We start from the raw sequence: 15,973 nt of genomic DNA on the forward strand, positions 1-15,973 counted from the left end.
CATACAGGGCTAAGATTTAGTCAAGCTGTTTCGTTAGGGTTAGGGGTAGATTGAGTTTATGTTTATTAAACACCCTATTAGAAGGGGCGCTCTAAAAGCCGTTCGTACTTAAATTCGATAGAAACCATCCTCGAAGACCCAGGGGCTGCTAGCCGGGACGATGCGATATTTTCGGGCGGGCGAAATGTTCCGGCGAAAGTTTACTTCAAGTGCGGCTTGTCCGCTCTTGAGCAACCATATTTTAGGAAAGAAAAACAAAACCCTTCTTTACGTTATAACCTTAAAGTGACAAACATAAATTACCATAGCCAGGTACCACATATAAAACAGTAAAACACCTGGGTTGTCAAAGAAGGTAAATACTGACCAATAGCTCTTTTCTGTTCCTTAACTAGTTGGGTAGATCTAGGCCTCAGTCATTTTCTTTCGTTTTTGTTGTTTATAGTCATCATAAACATTCCAAATACCTGGAAAGAGAATTTAACCTTGGATATTGCCTCACTCATAATTTCTTCATGGACATTGCCTCATGCGGTCATTTTTTTTTTTCTGGATACGGCTCTGGGATCTCGCATTTTAATTATCCAGTGGAAACTATATCGATGGTTACATCTTTTCCTTTCCTTGCAAACGGGAAGTTATTTCTTGTCATGTTCATGTAATTTGATGCCACTTTCAAAGTTTGTCTGTGATTTATTTTATTACACCAATATGCAGTGCATTATTTTTTCTTTTACTACATTCATTTTGAAATCACTTGTGATTTCGCAATCTGATTGGTTCTCAGCAGTGCAATTTATTCACGAATCGCAGTATTTTTTTTCTATAGATGGTATCTTTTTTTAAGCCAATAAGAATGAAACACTAAAACAAAACAGCCAATCAGATTTCAAGGCTTGTTTAAAGTTAACAATCAAACTGAACGAACGCCAGTGCGATTATTTCAGAATTCCACTGTTTTTTCGCTTGTTTCTAGATAGATCTTATCTATAATTATCTCATACTTTCAGCTCTGCCTTTTCTCTCACTCTGAGAAACGATATGCTTTGAAAATGGCATTAACTGAAATCAATTAAAAACCTCTTTCAGTGTTCATACAAGGTTCGGACTGAATCAACCAAATCTGTAAAGTTAGAGCACTTGTTTCCTCTGTTTTCTGTGTAGAGAAACACCGTCATACCAAACGAAGCTTTTTTATCAAACAATGTGAATCTGATTCATGAAGTATGGGCTGTGCATCAAAGTAACTCAGTCACGGTATTTTGAGTTATTTTGGCCACATACAAAATTATCTTTAAATGGTAGGAAACCTGAAAATAACAGTTTAATAAGATAGAAAAACACCAAAGAGATAATGATGAACCATAAAGGAACAAGGATGGCTAAGGATGGAGAAGATTAACACAGATGACAAACGACGAATTTGAAAAATTGAGGCTAAACTTTTCAACATGCGCAAACCGTGACTGAGCTCCATTAACCTGATAAACCACAGTGTTATTTACAACCGTCAGAGACTATCCCCAAGCTGGTGAACAATTGATGGTAATCAGGACCCCAACAAAGGATAATCTTGGACAATTAAGATATTGCAACTAATAGGATGTAATCATAATCGAAATAAAATACTACGATAGTTACGCAGGGTATTTTTCAACACACGGTTTAAAATTTTCAAACCAAGACCACAATCTTTTCATTATAGCTTAAGAATCATGAAATGGCAGCATGCTTGCAGTTTCAAGTCTTTAACATGTTCTGAAGTAATCTTAATTTAAACGTTTAGAGGCTTTTTTCTTTTATTAAGAACTCACACCACTGTTCAAATAAATCAACGTGTTTATACATACTATCTATTTAGAAGGCGGCCCTTGAGACATTTTCAGGCTTTTTTTTGTAATTCCTGGTAATTGCTAAAATCCTGAATTACCGGCATTTCAAAGAAAACTGAAAGTGGTTCCCCCCCCTGTTTTTCATTTTTCTCGCATATTGAATTTCTGTACTTCTTGGAGTATGCCAAATGATCCTGAAGCGAGGGATTTCTAACGTTTGAATAGTGAACTGTGATTCCTAGAGCGGAGAGGAACTCAGTTACACCTGGAAAATTTTACCGTGTTACGCTAGCTATAGAGAAATATTATTTGCGTTAGGCTGCATTAAAAGATTTAACAGTGGGAGACTACCACTTATAAACAGCCGGTACCAAACGTCGAACAATATGACACCTGCAGGAATACCATCATCGAATGCGATGAGCCGTAGTTACGTGTAATTCTAAGAATTATCTAAGGGTGAATCTTACGGTACGTACATACATTCTTAAATTTGTTCCCAGTGAGCAAAATAGAGTGCGGAAGATGTCGCAATTTGCGACACTTTTGAAAATATTTCGGTGGTTAATAGCCCTCTTTATTACACTTACGGTAAGTTCAGTGATCTTTTGTTACTATTGTTTTCATTTAGGGTAAAACTAATTTGATGCGTATTTTCACACAATGTCACCGGCTTTTTGTTACCTTGTAATTGATAAGTTAGCAAGTCTTTATTTATATTACTGCACTGTTTGTTTTGGTTATATGTGTTCTATATTCGTTAGACATGTGGTATTAGAGTTTTGGTATTTACAAATATAGTCCTTGTTCTAAAAATGCATGTCTTCTTTGTTTTGTGACCACAGTGTGATACATGACAAGCCTTGAAAATAGCGTTAAAATTGTTAAAGACACTTTGAGCGTTAGCGTCATTACCGGAAAGGATCAAAAAAATCTGTAACATTGAAAAGTGTTTTCTTCGGTTTTACCTTGTACAGGAACAGTTTATACAAAATGTCATAAGTAACTTATCACAAAACAATGTCATCATCTTTCAAGTAGCGTGTCGTGTCTTAAACTGAAAACTCAAAGTGATTCTCAACCGTCAGTGATTATGGATCAAACAAGACTGGACAAGAAAGTATATTTTCCAACACGCGTTTAAAAGCCAGAATTTGGAGATAAAGAAACTCAAGATAGCTCTTTGGTGGTATGATATATTTCAAGAACTGCATAGTGCATCCTAAAATTTCATCATAAGCACGTTAAAGGCATGTCCTCATCACCTCGTCTGAACACATCTAATGAAATTTTTCTGAAAATTGATCATCTATGGAGTTAACGCTGCCTTGGATATCCAATATCATAATAACGAAATTGTTAACGCTTCTTGAATTTCAGTTTTTCCCTTTTCAAGCAACTCCTGGGAGTTAGAAATCCAAGAAAGACAAAATAATGAAGGTGCTGTAAGATATTTTTCAGTAAGCAGTCGAAGGAAAGAAAATAGCAGTTTGGAAAAGAAAAAAGTGTAAGAGTTCAATCTTTCGCCGCGGGATGACTAGATTCAATCAGTCGGTTATTTTGTTCTCCTGAAAGTTCATTCTTCGTGTTTCCACGTGTATTTAACCTTGATGCAAACGTTTTCCGTATCTTAAGGACTCGTCCAAACTATGCCTAGGAATGTGAAAACGGAGGTTTCACTCTAAAAACGAATCACATGTTTTCCGCCCACACTGCGCCGGAGGAATTTTAAAAAGCAACAATATATCGCCGGTCATTTTGGAGTTGTGGTTCAGAAAAACTCGGTCAAAGAAATCACATGATAATCGTGACGCGATCGTTTTCGAAAAGTTCCTTTTTCAAAATTTTTTCTGTCCACACGAAAACGAAAACGAAAAGCTCGCGTTTTCAAATTCCCCTGGTTTGAAGAACGTTTTCGAAAAGCTCCGTTTTCGTGACGGATTAGCGTGGATGGTAGGCCTAATCGTAGAAATAAAGCTGCGTTTTCAAATTTCTCAGTCTGGCATAGTGTGAAGACTGCCTTTGAATCAAAGTATTTTGAAAGCGAAAAAAATTATGCATCGATACAGAGCTGCCGTGTTTTTGAAGAACCTCCGCAATGAGAGTTTGATTTGTTAGAGGAGGATACCTGAAACCAGGTACCAAGCTAAAACCTCGATAAGGAGACAGTTTAACACCTGTCTTGCATACTTTTGTGGTGAACCAAAACGTCGGTTGCTTCTTGTAGATTCATTTTAGATTCATAATTTCGTTCCAAAGGAACAAAGTAAGGGAGATGTCGCATTTTGCAAATGCTCGAAAACATTTTGTTCGTTGTTCTCTGTATAATACTCCCAGTGAATTGCATTATTATTTTCACGGTTATCACGATAAATTCATGTCATTCTTTCTAACGCTGTCATCTTAATTTCCTCACAGTGTTATTGAAACATGAAGTTTCTTACATTTTTGCAGTTTAGTTTACTTGTTTTGTTTTCCTTTTACAGCGTTTCACTTCTAAATTACTGTGCTGTTATAAGGCCAGTTTCATACTCTTTTGACACTCATGTTATGTTCTTGCCAAGCTCATGTAACATATCCATCCTGTCGGGAGGTCCTTGTTTCCCTGCCTCTATTCAGTGACTGTTGCATTTAAATGTAAGACCCAATTCAAAGGACTTTTTCTTTACCTTTCTTGTTTGCTGTGTCAAGCAATTGAACTCAGGCCATACAAAAAATAGATATCACTACGCTATAAAGAAAATGCGAACGCAAATTCGTAAGGACAACCGTGTCTAATTTAAACTTGATAGAATTCCTCAGATGTGTTCACGCCTTTAGTGTTCAATTCATTTAGTTCTGAGCTTTTTCGTCAATAAAGCCCTGCAATTTATTATTCCACAAATCAAATCCAAAATTTGCATCGATGGAAACCTAAATTTTAGTGGTCTAGCCTTGTTGAATTAAAACCTATTATGCCAATAAACTGAAGCATGCAGTAATTGAGCTGTTACAATAGATCGTTCGATTACAAGGCTTTGAACTCAAATTGAAAATGTGAAGCACATTATTCAAATTCTGTCGCTGTGTCTTGGAACAATCATTAAGAACTAATTTCAATATGCTCCCTCTAAAAAACAAGAACAAAAAGTACATATATCAACTCTTTGATTTTGGTCGGAGTGACTTGACTCGAACTGTTTCTAATACCCATTGCTGAAACTATTTGCTCTTCCTAAGAAATGATTTTTCTGTAAGAAAGCACAGGCATGAATTCCCTTCATTCTAGGAATAGCTGTTACAGCAGTTATTATTAGTTTGACATAGAAACGAAGCGAAAAGGTCAATTTTGCTTTGTGTTGATAAACTTTGATATTTTCTCTCCTTGTATGCCCATTAAAACTAAAATAAAATTATAAGACTGAAGCCTCAACTGTAGTAACAGTTGTTAGTGCATGGGTAGTTCCAGGAGCGGGCAAGATGAACCAAATACTGTGTTGTAAATGTCTACCCTAGCGGGTAAGATCGTGCCATCTTTCCCACTCGGGATTACAAGCTGTTTCCAGCAGGAAAAGTGTGTCGTTAATACCATATAACACTCACTCACATTCAATCCCGGAATGCCCAGTGGTACACAGGGCATACCATATAAGACCAAGCTTATTCGGTGAAAAAGGCTCGTTTTTCTCTCGTGTTTGTGAGCTTCGACTGCGTCTTACATAAACACATACAAAAAGGATTCGCCAGTATCCAGCCAACCTCACTGAACAAGCTTGGCTAATAACCCATATTTATAACAAAATAACCAGACCCATGCTTAGCTACTGAATGACACATACGCTGTTTGCAATTCCTCGGTGCATTCTGTTTGTAATTTATTATTTTATCTGTAAGAGGGTTGATGCGTTAAAAGGTCTTGGGGATTAAGACTGATAAGAGACTGATGCACTTGACAATTTCTGTTTAACATCTTCCAGTTTATTGAGGCTGCCAAACATAGTTCCGCTAAACATGATGAACAAGGAAATGACGATTTGTTCACCAAATCATTGCAAGTTAAATAGTTCAACAACTTGTCTAAGATCCTGTGCAACGAAGTCTCAACTTCTTGGAAAAACAGAAGGGGTTCTTTTGACCCAAAAGTCGTTGTTCAAAGCCTGACTGCTTTATTGAGAGAAGAAAGTGCTACTCAGGGAAAGCAAGTAGACGATTCCTTTTTTCAAAGTTTGGAAGAGTTGCAGACTGACCCTGACTTCAACACAATATTGACGCAGTTTGATGATGCACTAAATGGAAAGAGAAATATGATGACCATAGGTAAGCTGATTGGTTTGTTACTTGCTTACGTTTCTGTTCTTTGTTTCAAGCTTATTTCGGTGTGTGCGCCCATTGGCCCATGTGATTTTGTCACGATTTGTGGGAATACTCATTTTGTTTAAGGTACTGATCTGCCAGAACTTCAAGAAGAACAATCAGATCCAATAAAGGACATGGGCCTCAAAGGTCTGGTGCTAATTGGAGAAGAGAGTGAAACAGAGAACGACTTGATAAGATACAATAACTACATGTCAGGAGCAGGATCCACCTTTGGTGGTTTTATGGCTGGTCTCCCTCAAGATGTCAACGAGTTAACGAAAGGTAATCACCGTATCAATGCATTTAGTCATAGCATAACATCGGCAAGGAGCAAATGTTTAAGTAAGTAGTTTTTAAATTCACTTAACTTAATACGACTGAAACCAAACGTACGCCAAAATCATCATCATCGTCGTCGTCGTCGTCATCATCTCCTTCCCCTTTCACTTTAGGCTGCCACTTTGTTTAGAATCATACATGTCAATCAAGAATTCCATTCAAAATAGGAATACATTAATAACAGTATTTATACAGGGGGCGCACTTCACTAAAAAATGGTATTGTGTGAGGCCCTAAGAGAATAGAATAAGCTAAGAGTAATTATTTATGACAAGTTAGAAACATAAAAACTTCATATAGTTTGGTTTGAAGAAGAGCTTTTGGCTGTCTTTACTCTAGCACTAAAAGTATCATAAATTCCTCGTTTATATTTTGCTTCTAGGAACGATGAAAAGCTTAAATTACAAACACGATGCTCTAGAATACAAGTTACAGAAAGGAATTACAGTCGATGAACTCAGAGATGAAAACTTTCAAAAAATTGTCAAAAATAACATAGAGCCTGAATTAGAACTTCGTGCAAAGAGAAGCGGAGTAAGTAACCTCCAAGAAATGGTTGTGTCAGAATCATTTGACAAGATCAAAGAACTTCCAGGTGTTGGTGACGAGCAGAGATTGACTCAACAGAACTTCAATACCCAAAAGAAATTAGCTCAGCAAAATGAAAGGATTTCATCAAAAAAAGTAGCTGGTAGAATTTTACGTAAGGTTGGCATCGGTGTTGAGACGTCTACCACTGCTTTTAGTCTGGCTCAGGGAGGGATTGATACTGCAGCTGGAAGTGATATGATAAAGAGAGCTCGCGATTTAAGAGCACAGGGTTCAATTACAGAGGGTGAATATAATGAAATGACGAGAAACGGTCGACTTCGAGTTGCTCAAGGGAGCTTTGGTCTTGCCAGTGGAATGAAAAATGTTGTGACATTTGTTGGAAAGAGGGTTAAAAACAAGATTTTGGAAAAAGTAACCCAAGCCAGTGTAAAGTTACTGGAACAGACTAAGCGCTTTGGGTCTTTTATTGGAGGTGCCATATCAGTTGGTACGAGTGTTGTGGCAATGGCAAAGAATGATATTGCTGCAAGTGATGCTGCTAAACAAGGCCTGGTGGGTAAAGCGGTAATCTATGGAGTCATGGCTGCTTTTGATGGAATTACGGCTATTCTGGACGGAATAGGTGTAGCTTTAGATATTGTATTCCCACCCTTGGGGCCAGTCGTAGATTTGATTAGTACGATTTTGCAAGTTGTTAATACAATTCTTGGTTTCTTTGCTGATTTGGTCGACTTCAGAACAACTGCACAACGAGTACACGATGAATTTGATACCTACGTAAAATCGGATGCATTTCAAACATATCTGAATAACATGGCAGACGAATATCAGCAAAGGGGATTTGACATCTTCACTTACTATGTAGATGCAGATGTTGCAGGCATAGGAGCTGACAAGGAAACACTCCAAGCTGAGATGAAAACCGTTACAAGGTGTTTAAGTGCCAGAGCGAGAGCAGATTTTAACAACAAGAACAATCGAGTAGCTTTAGTTGATGCAACATCTTTGGGTAAAACTTTGCGGGATCGAGCAAATGATGATGAGATTGTAGCTGGTTTTGGTCCAGATCAAATTTATGGTGAAGAGGGAGATGACATATTGTTTGGACGAGGGGGAAGCGACACCATATTTGATGGACCGGGTAATGATTATCTTAATGGCGGAACAGACACTCTTTTGGGCGGGAAAGGTGACGATATTATCAGTGACTGTGAGCCTGCTGTCGACACACGTTGCGAAGGTCAAGAGGGAGAAGATACTTTAGAACTATCTGGTAGACCTTTGATCTATAACGAAGACCTTTGGAATGGAAATTATGTCACATTGGGGCCAGAATGGGAAGCTTATAACAGCCGCAATCCTTCAAGGATATCACCAGTAAAAGGAATATATTTGGCTATTGGATATACCTCAGGCTCCCAAAAAGGACGATCAGGAATTAATCTGGGATCCTGTTTTCCTGGGTGGCCGGACGGCTTCAATGAACTCATTCACAAGCCAGCTTTCCTTTCTTCGAACGGCAATCTTAAACAGAAATTTGTAGACCTTTTCAACCGGAAAAACCCTGTATCGCTGGGCAACGCTAACGAATTAAAAAGTAAAATGTTATGGTTTTTAGCAGAGAAAACTGGTGTGAAGTATTTTTGCGATGGGATATCTTTTTATGCAGTCTCTACATCATCGGTGCGAGTTGCCAGAAATGCCGTTAGTAGTATTCCTAGAAGTTTGGTGTCCTACAGTAATGGACGTCTACGTTACTCCGGAAGGAGGAAAGTGGAAGCACTATTAGTATGTGCTTTTCGTAGAAGTTTCTTATTCGATGAATTTGAGAAAATCTCTGCTGCACGACCAGGCAATTTAGCACTCTTGTCTAACTACGTTCCAACAACTGTCATTGGTAGTGATGACCACAATGTTATCGATGTTTCGTACGGCCTTGGTGATGTGGTGTACACTGGCGAAGGAAACAATGTTGTTTCCATCGGATCGACAATAAACTGGTATCATTACACAAAGAAGACGGAAGAGAACGCACCACCCGGGATTAGACATGGTGGCCTTTACAACTGGGCGAAATACATTGTTGGTGGTGGAGGTGACAACACTCTTGTTATCCAATATATGACTTTCCCTACAGAATTACACACTGAAAATAGTTATTACGGCCAATGGCATTTAAGAAATATTGATAACATAGTCAATACTGGGTCGTTCTCCCGCTTTTCTACTCATGTTGTTTACTTGAAAAACATTCAAACTGTTGAGGTGCGACCTCCTGAACCCGGTCGGAATTACGATCAAGATATTAACATAGATGCTAAATACTATGATGGCGCAAGTAGGTACATTCTCAGCCATTCGGATTTTTTCAGTGGCCCGATTTCAACTGAGAAAGGTGTAACGGTACTGCCGAGAAGACTCGTTAACAGACATCGCGACTATTCTATCAGTCTTGGCAAAGATACTAAAAGTACCATTTCCTTTAAGTATTATGAAGACGAGGGATACAAGATTGACACTATTAATATATACCAAAAGTATAAACACGATGAAGGGTTTATAACTTTCCAACCACCTAAAGGAAGTTTGAGGTTGGTAAATGCGATGAATGTGATCAGCTTCTCGTCGTGCAAAAAAATCGTTGGAAGTGACAAAGAGAACCTTCTTATGGCTGTCGGTGGACAAACAACTATTGAAGCCAAAGGTGGAGATGACACCCTGGTCAGTACTCGTGGAAGACACCGGTTGATTGTTGGTCCGGGTGCAGACACCTATGTACTCCATGGTCCTGTTGTGGTGGATTATTTGACGATTTCCGTCATTATGGGAGATGACGGAAGAACTATCCGATGCAAAACAACCATTTATGGAGACTGGAAAGAGGCCGAAAAAGAACTTCACATCGACGTTCTACAAGATGATCATGCAGACGTTCTTTTGAATACTGTTGAGATTGTTCCAGCAGAAGGCGACAAAGAAAAAAATTTGGGGACCATTTCAAAGGATACCGCTGACAGAAAGTTAATCTATAGACCTGGTTCCAATTTTAATTCCATGAAGAGAAATCAAGCTAAAGTACTTAGAATTAAATATACAACAACAGGGAGCATGGCTACAATTAAGGAAGACGACAATGGAAATCAGTTACGTTTTGAGTCCATAACTAGTATTGATGATTTGACAGCAAGCATTGAAGAGGATAAACTGGTATTCAAGGATAAATCAAGCCCTCCACGAACTGTACTTATTGACCACCAATGGGGCAACAAGCTTAAGAGTGCAATATCATCAAATTTATTTGACCTCATTTTAGACTTTGCCCAACGTTTCCCATTAATGCTCTTTCGAAAAAACGATCAAGAATTTAGCCGCACGACAACAAAAGATACAATAAGAATCCTGTACGAGCATTTGAAATACCTTGAGACTGCTCTTGGACAAGAGTTCGACACAATCCTTGATTCGACATCTCTCCCTTCTGACGTGGGCGCCGAAATTGATGTTGGAAATGGTCAGAATATTGTCCTTGCGAAAACAAGAGGAAAAACTTACAAACTTGGCGGAAAATCTTCTGGAAGCATTATCGTAGCTAACAAGTTCACCCAAGGCACAGGAAAAGTCACCATTATAGGTGGAGGTGACTGGAAAAGTCTCAATGCAGTGGTTCTTGGAGTTGGATCAGGTGGAGTGGCCGACATTCGCCTGGGGCCACATGATGTCATCATCACTGGTGCTCTACGGAACGAAGTACGCTTCTTCTTGTGTGATGGCGGCAGAACTTGTCTAAAAGATTCCCAACAACGCAAGTTGATGGAAGGATGGTCCGCTTTTTACTGTAAAAAGCTGATCTTCAAGAAGTCACAACAAACTCAGATCATTATGAATTGTGGGCCATACCTAGACGACAAACTCTTTCCCTCGTCGAGGGAGTACCCTATCATCGTCTCGCACGGTTCAGACAGGCAGCTCAAACTGGACTTGCCATTCAACAAAGAAGATGCGATAATTGATTTATATTACACGTACGGCAATGGCAAGAATTTGCTTTGGATTTACTTCAAAGAGCAAAACCGACCTAGCCGTGTATATGACAGGTCATGGCGACAGCCATACTTAATCATCCCAGCGGGGGATGTGAAACCGTCGGAATTAGATGCGCAGATGTTGGTCAACGCTATCCGCTTCCAGTTTAAGGCTGGTATCCAATTCAGCAATAAGCTGGTACGAAATGCCCAGATCTGCCAATTTGTCGTAGAAGCGTTAAATAGGTCTCGGCCTCACGGATATGTCTTGAATAACCTGGATTTAACATGTTAATTGAAACCATTTCAGATGGCGATCCCGACACAAAAATGATAGACTGATTCGAAGTAACATAACCCGAAAAGTTGTTACCCTTCGAGAGAGTCAGCAACGAACCCCACTTGACTTTCATAAGATGGCTGGCAAGAGTTTTCGTCCCTTTTAAAAGCAGTTATCGTTTGACAGATCAATATTACCACTTTTTCCCGAGTGATTTTACAATATTGTTTGAAGCAAATGCCCAATCGCTTGTGAACAATTTTTGGTCATCTTTGGGTCACAATAGGGTACTAAATCAACAGTATAAACCTATAGCACGTTTAATTTTACCTTAAGTGCTTATAACTTAAAACTCTAGACTAGCGACATCAACTATTTCTTATTGCAATGTGATAAAAATGCCTTAAGATACATCTTTTTACAAAGTTTAAAAAAATCGTGTGGAGGGCGAAATGTTTTATGAATTTTGCAAAACGTTGTATCTTGTCATGCTAATAACATTTCTACAATACACGGAGCTCGTTTTTTAATTACATCCTTAAAGCGAAAATAAAGAATTTTTTTTATTTCACACAGTTGCTGTGTTAACATGCTTTATTTGAAAAAAGACTACAACTTGTTTACCAATGATAGGGCATATGTGTGATACCACTGTTGCAGCAGCATCTGACAAAGAGTGGTAGAATTGATCCATCAAGATATAACTGATGTAAAGAGTGGAAACTGTTGTCAGCCACCTTAAAAAAGCATCAGGGATAATTGATTCTCAAGGATTTTCATACCTAATATCAAGAATTGACCGAGAATACAACTGCCTCAACAATTTTACAAATAAATCATTAGTATAAATGAAGAGGGATTCTCTCGACCCTTACTTAATTTCACAGACGTAGTTCAAAAATAAACGTTAAAATAACTTACCTGATTATACAACTAACCGTACAATGCCAACATTGCAAAATCTACCCTACGGAAGAAAAGATGAGCTTAACGAGGCTTCAATCTTATATAAAGATCACGCACAATACTTATCGTTTAACATTACAATGGTAAACAACATCACCTAATGGACTCTTTCCTAAAAGTTAACTAAAAGATAGATTACTAGTAGAACAGTGTAGGTTAACAAAACTTTATTTCTCCACATATCGGATATTATGACCAAAAGCTCGTTTAAATGCAAATGCGCCCTGTTGGATATTAAATTAAAACTATTATCAGACATAATTAACAGTGACATTTGATTGTTAAAATGTACAAATAAAAGTCATGATATAATAGTTAAACCTGTTACAATCCCAATCTGTAAAAGTACAAATCCAGTCATTGAGAAGCAAAAGCAAAATGCTAGTGTCAGCACGATCGATCTTTTAACAGTTAACAAATTTTTTACGAGATGTTAGCTAAATAATCGTATTTCTACTCGCAATTCAACTCAAAGACCACAAGATCGTAATGACAGAATGAATTAATATTGTTTCTAACTCCGTTCGGGAACCAGCGAACAAAAAGTTTTGACTTCTAATGGACTATTCACAAACACAATGATAGCTCGAGATGTTTATAACGGAGCGTAAATGTAAACGTTTTTGGGGCTGTCTTTTTGGGCGCTATGTTTCAATGATCGCCACAAAAACAAGCAACGAAAACCACGAGTATTGTTTATGATTTCTTGCTACTGCGTCATAATTTCTTAACCGTAAACCGCAAGATAAATGTGAATGTGCCCGCAAACCGGCACTCAAAATTGGCTTAAACCGCCAAACAGCCAGAGTATGAAAGACCCTCTCTAGGGGAATATTGGTAAATTAGACATGCGTTCGAGATTCAAGATAGTGGGGATAAAATTACAGGAAAACAAAACCAACTTAAACGACTTTTGGTCCGAGTTATTGGGAGGTGTAAACAATCGTGGGTTTGATAAATCGGGATTCCATTGTATCAGAAGCATATAGCCCTAACATGCTTCTGACTGTATACACAGCGCTCACATTAAATTGGCAATATTTAAGAAATAGAAAAAATGTACCGTGTTTCTATCGAGTTAAATAGAAACACGATTTTTAACAAATCAGCGCGACTATTTTCTTAGGGCTGTTTTCCAAAATAGTATAATGATAACCTCTGTTTTTCTGGTTTTTGGTGGTAATCTTTTATCTAACAAATCTCAGTTTCTGAATCACTACACCGTTCAGCAATAAAAAGACCTTTCAAACACAGGAATAAGCTCGGAAAGGTAGACAAGTGGTTTACATGGCAGGTTTAAATTTGAAGTGACTAGTATTACAACCAGTTCTTTACAGTGTGATCTCAGTAAACCTTCATTATATACATGCACGTATATAAAAGTATAAACTAGAAAGAATATCAAAATATATATTGTAATAGCTCACTATGTCGAAGTAGCTTGCCTGACAGGGATCGCAGGCATCACTTTGAAGCCCTGTGGTAAGGGTATCAAATCTGGCCAAGACAACCAAGCGTTACAGGTCACTGTTACACTATTTATCACGCCGTTATGGTTACAATCCCAATAAATATAACAAAAAAAGTGGTAGGGCTACAGCTCTACAAGCCTTCCACCCTAAAGTCCCTGTGCCACAGTATACTTTAGTGATCTTTTTTGATGAACAAAGTTCACAAACTAAGGTAAAAAAAAAAAAAAAACCGCCAAAGGTGCAACAATAAAACATGATGGAGAAATGTATATCTCATCTTCAGCGCCTTTGTTTCTTTTCGTCACATGGTCAGCGAAAAATTATTTAAAACAAGCATTACTGGGAATAAGAGTGGTATAAACCTAACAAGACTTGCATTGAATAATTAAACAAATATCATGGGTTTCTTGTTTGGGACATGCCAAGATTCCTAGTTGTGGAAATTTTTAAAAAAAATTAAATCCCACTTTTAATGTTTAACAGTTATCCTGTTCGATAAGTTCAACGGATACACCCATTCCAGGAACCGTGAAAGAAATCGCTCCTCAAGGAGCACCAACAACAAGCAGGGCTAAGGCATCTAATCCTGTAGGTGACGAATTTCAACACGGTAACCCCAGGCCATGGCCTCTAGATGCTCATTCGAACAAAAAAAAAAAACAAACAAAAACAAAACGAAAAAAAAGAAAAGAAAATGAAAATGTCGTTGGACTGTGTTTATCTTAACGTATGGATTTTGAAACAAAAAACACTACTTACCTTCGTTCACAATAGAGGCCTGCATGTCGGGAAGTAGGGCCAACCGGGCCACCAGGAGGAGCCTGATGAATCGGGCATGGAAAGGGGGAATTACGACAACAACATCGTGTCGCTTGCCCTTCCCACACCAAATCCATCAAGCACGGGCGGTGTATCCTTGCGGCACAGTAGGGCACCGCCTCTCAAAGTCTCAAAGCCCTCAAAGTCTCCGCGGCCGCTCACGTGAATGAGTAAATACAGAGTTTTTTCGAGAGTTCAAACGGGGTTTTGTGAAGTGTCCGTTAAGGTTACAGTATACCTTCAGGGGTGTCTCGCGCGCAAGCGATGTAGCGCGTGCAGTTTAAGCTGTAGATACCTAAACCCCTATATCAAATTAAAGCCTACGGGGCTGGCTATCAAACTATACCAAGAATTTTGAAAGAAAATGAATTGTCGAATTTTTCACGACCACTAAATGCGAGCGCCCGAATCACCTTTCGAAAGCTACAAGTCAAAGCGAATTTCGTTTTTCGCCAATTTAATTTTTTCCTCGGTTTCAGGGCCCAAAGCGCTTAAAAAACGTGTCTGCGTTTTGGCATATTCAATTGCAGTAAAAAGTTACAGAACATTTTCGAAATAGGATTTAAAAAAATGTGGAGTGATCGTACAAATATCGCTCTCGAAGAAAAAGTATTTCGAAATTAACAATTCCCAGACACGCTTTTGTAGTTTATATGTTAAACTAGCCACTGTCCAAATTTAAGAGCAATTGAACAAATTCCCTTTGAGTTATAACTCTTTCAAGTGTCTGCTTCAAGGGAAAAAATTTATTCGAGAAAACAGCGCTAAGAAACATTTTCTCCTTCGTAAACAAACTCCGCCCACAAACGCCTTCAACTGGGTTCTCAGATAACTAAGCCAATCAGTGCAGGGAAAGTTTACTACCGTTAACCTCCTGGTGAAATTTACGCGCGAATCTCTAAAAAACTCTTGTGTTTCGCAATGCGCTCAAGGAACCGAAGGTAGAGAGATAATTTTTCTGTAGCTCGGTTTTTCTTGAAGCTGGTCTGGCAAAATGGAGAAGACTAAACAGGATACGAACGATTGAGTGGCTGAGCGAAGGAAACAAACAAAAGAAAGCGCGGAGAGCAACTGTGTGTGGGCAGCTGTGCATGGATAATATTTCAAATGGTCTCAATGAGTCCGACGATTCGTCGATATCGGACTCATCAGAAGAGTCTCTGTCAGTATCCCTGTTATTGCTGTCAAGTTCCGAAATTTTTACAGAACCTTTCTTTTCTCTTACCATGAATATTTGCCCGCCTTATACGATAACTATAGCTTCATCCGCGTGGCGAACTTTCGCTTCTTCACTCATTGATGTATTTTCATTCGTTCTTCGCTGTTTTCGCTTTTTCGAACTAGTCCATAGTTTAA

The 15,973-nt window shown here is 38.5% G+C and overlaps 1 pseudogene; it reads left to right on the plus strand.

Moving 5' to 3' along the window:
* Positions 1-544: 544 nt before the first annotated feature.
* LOC149098155 (uncharacterized) lies at positions 545-11,521 on the plus strand (annotated as a pseudogene).
* The last annotated feature ends 4,452 nt before the right edge of the window (positions 11,522-15,973 follow it).

Source organism: Orbicella faveolata, unplaced genomic scaffold (genome assembly GCF_042242905.1).
Source record: "Orbicella faveolata isolate gen_17 unplaced genomic scaffold, um_ofav_v1 contig_46, whole genome shotgun sequence".
NCBI classification, from domain to species: Eukaryota; Metazoa; Cnidaria; class Anthozoa; order Scleractinia; family Merulinidae; genus Orbicella; species Orbicella faveolata.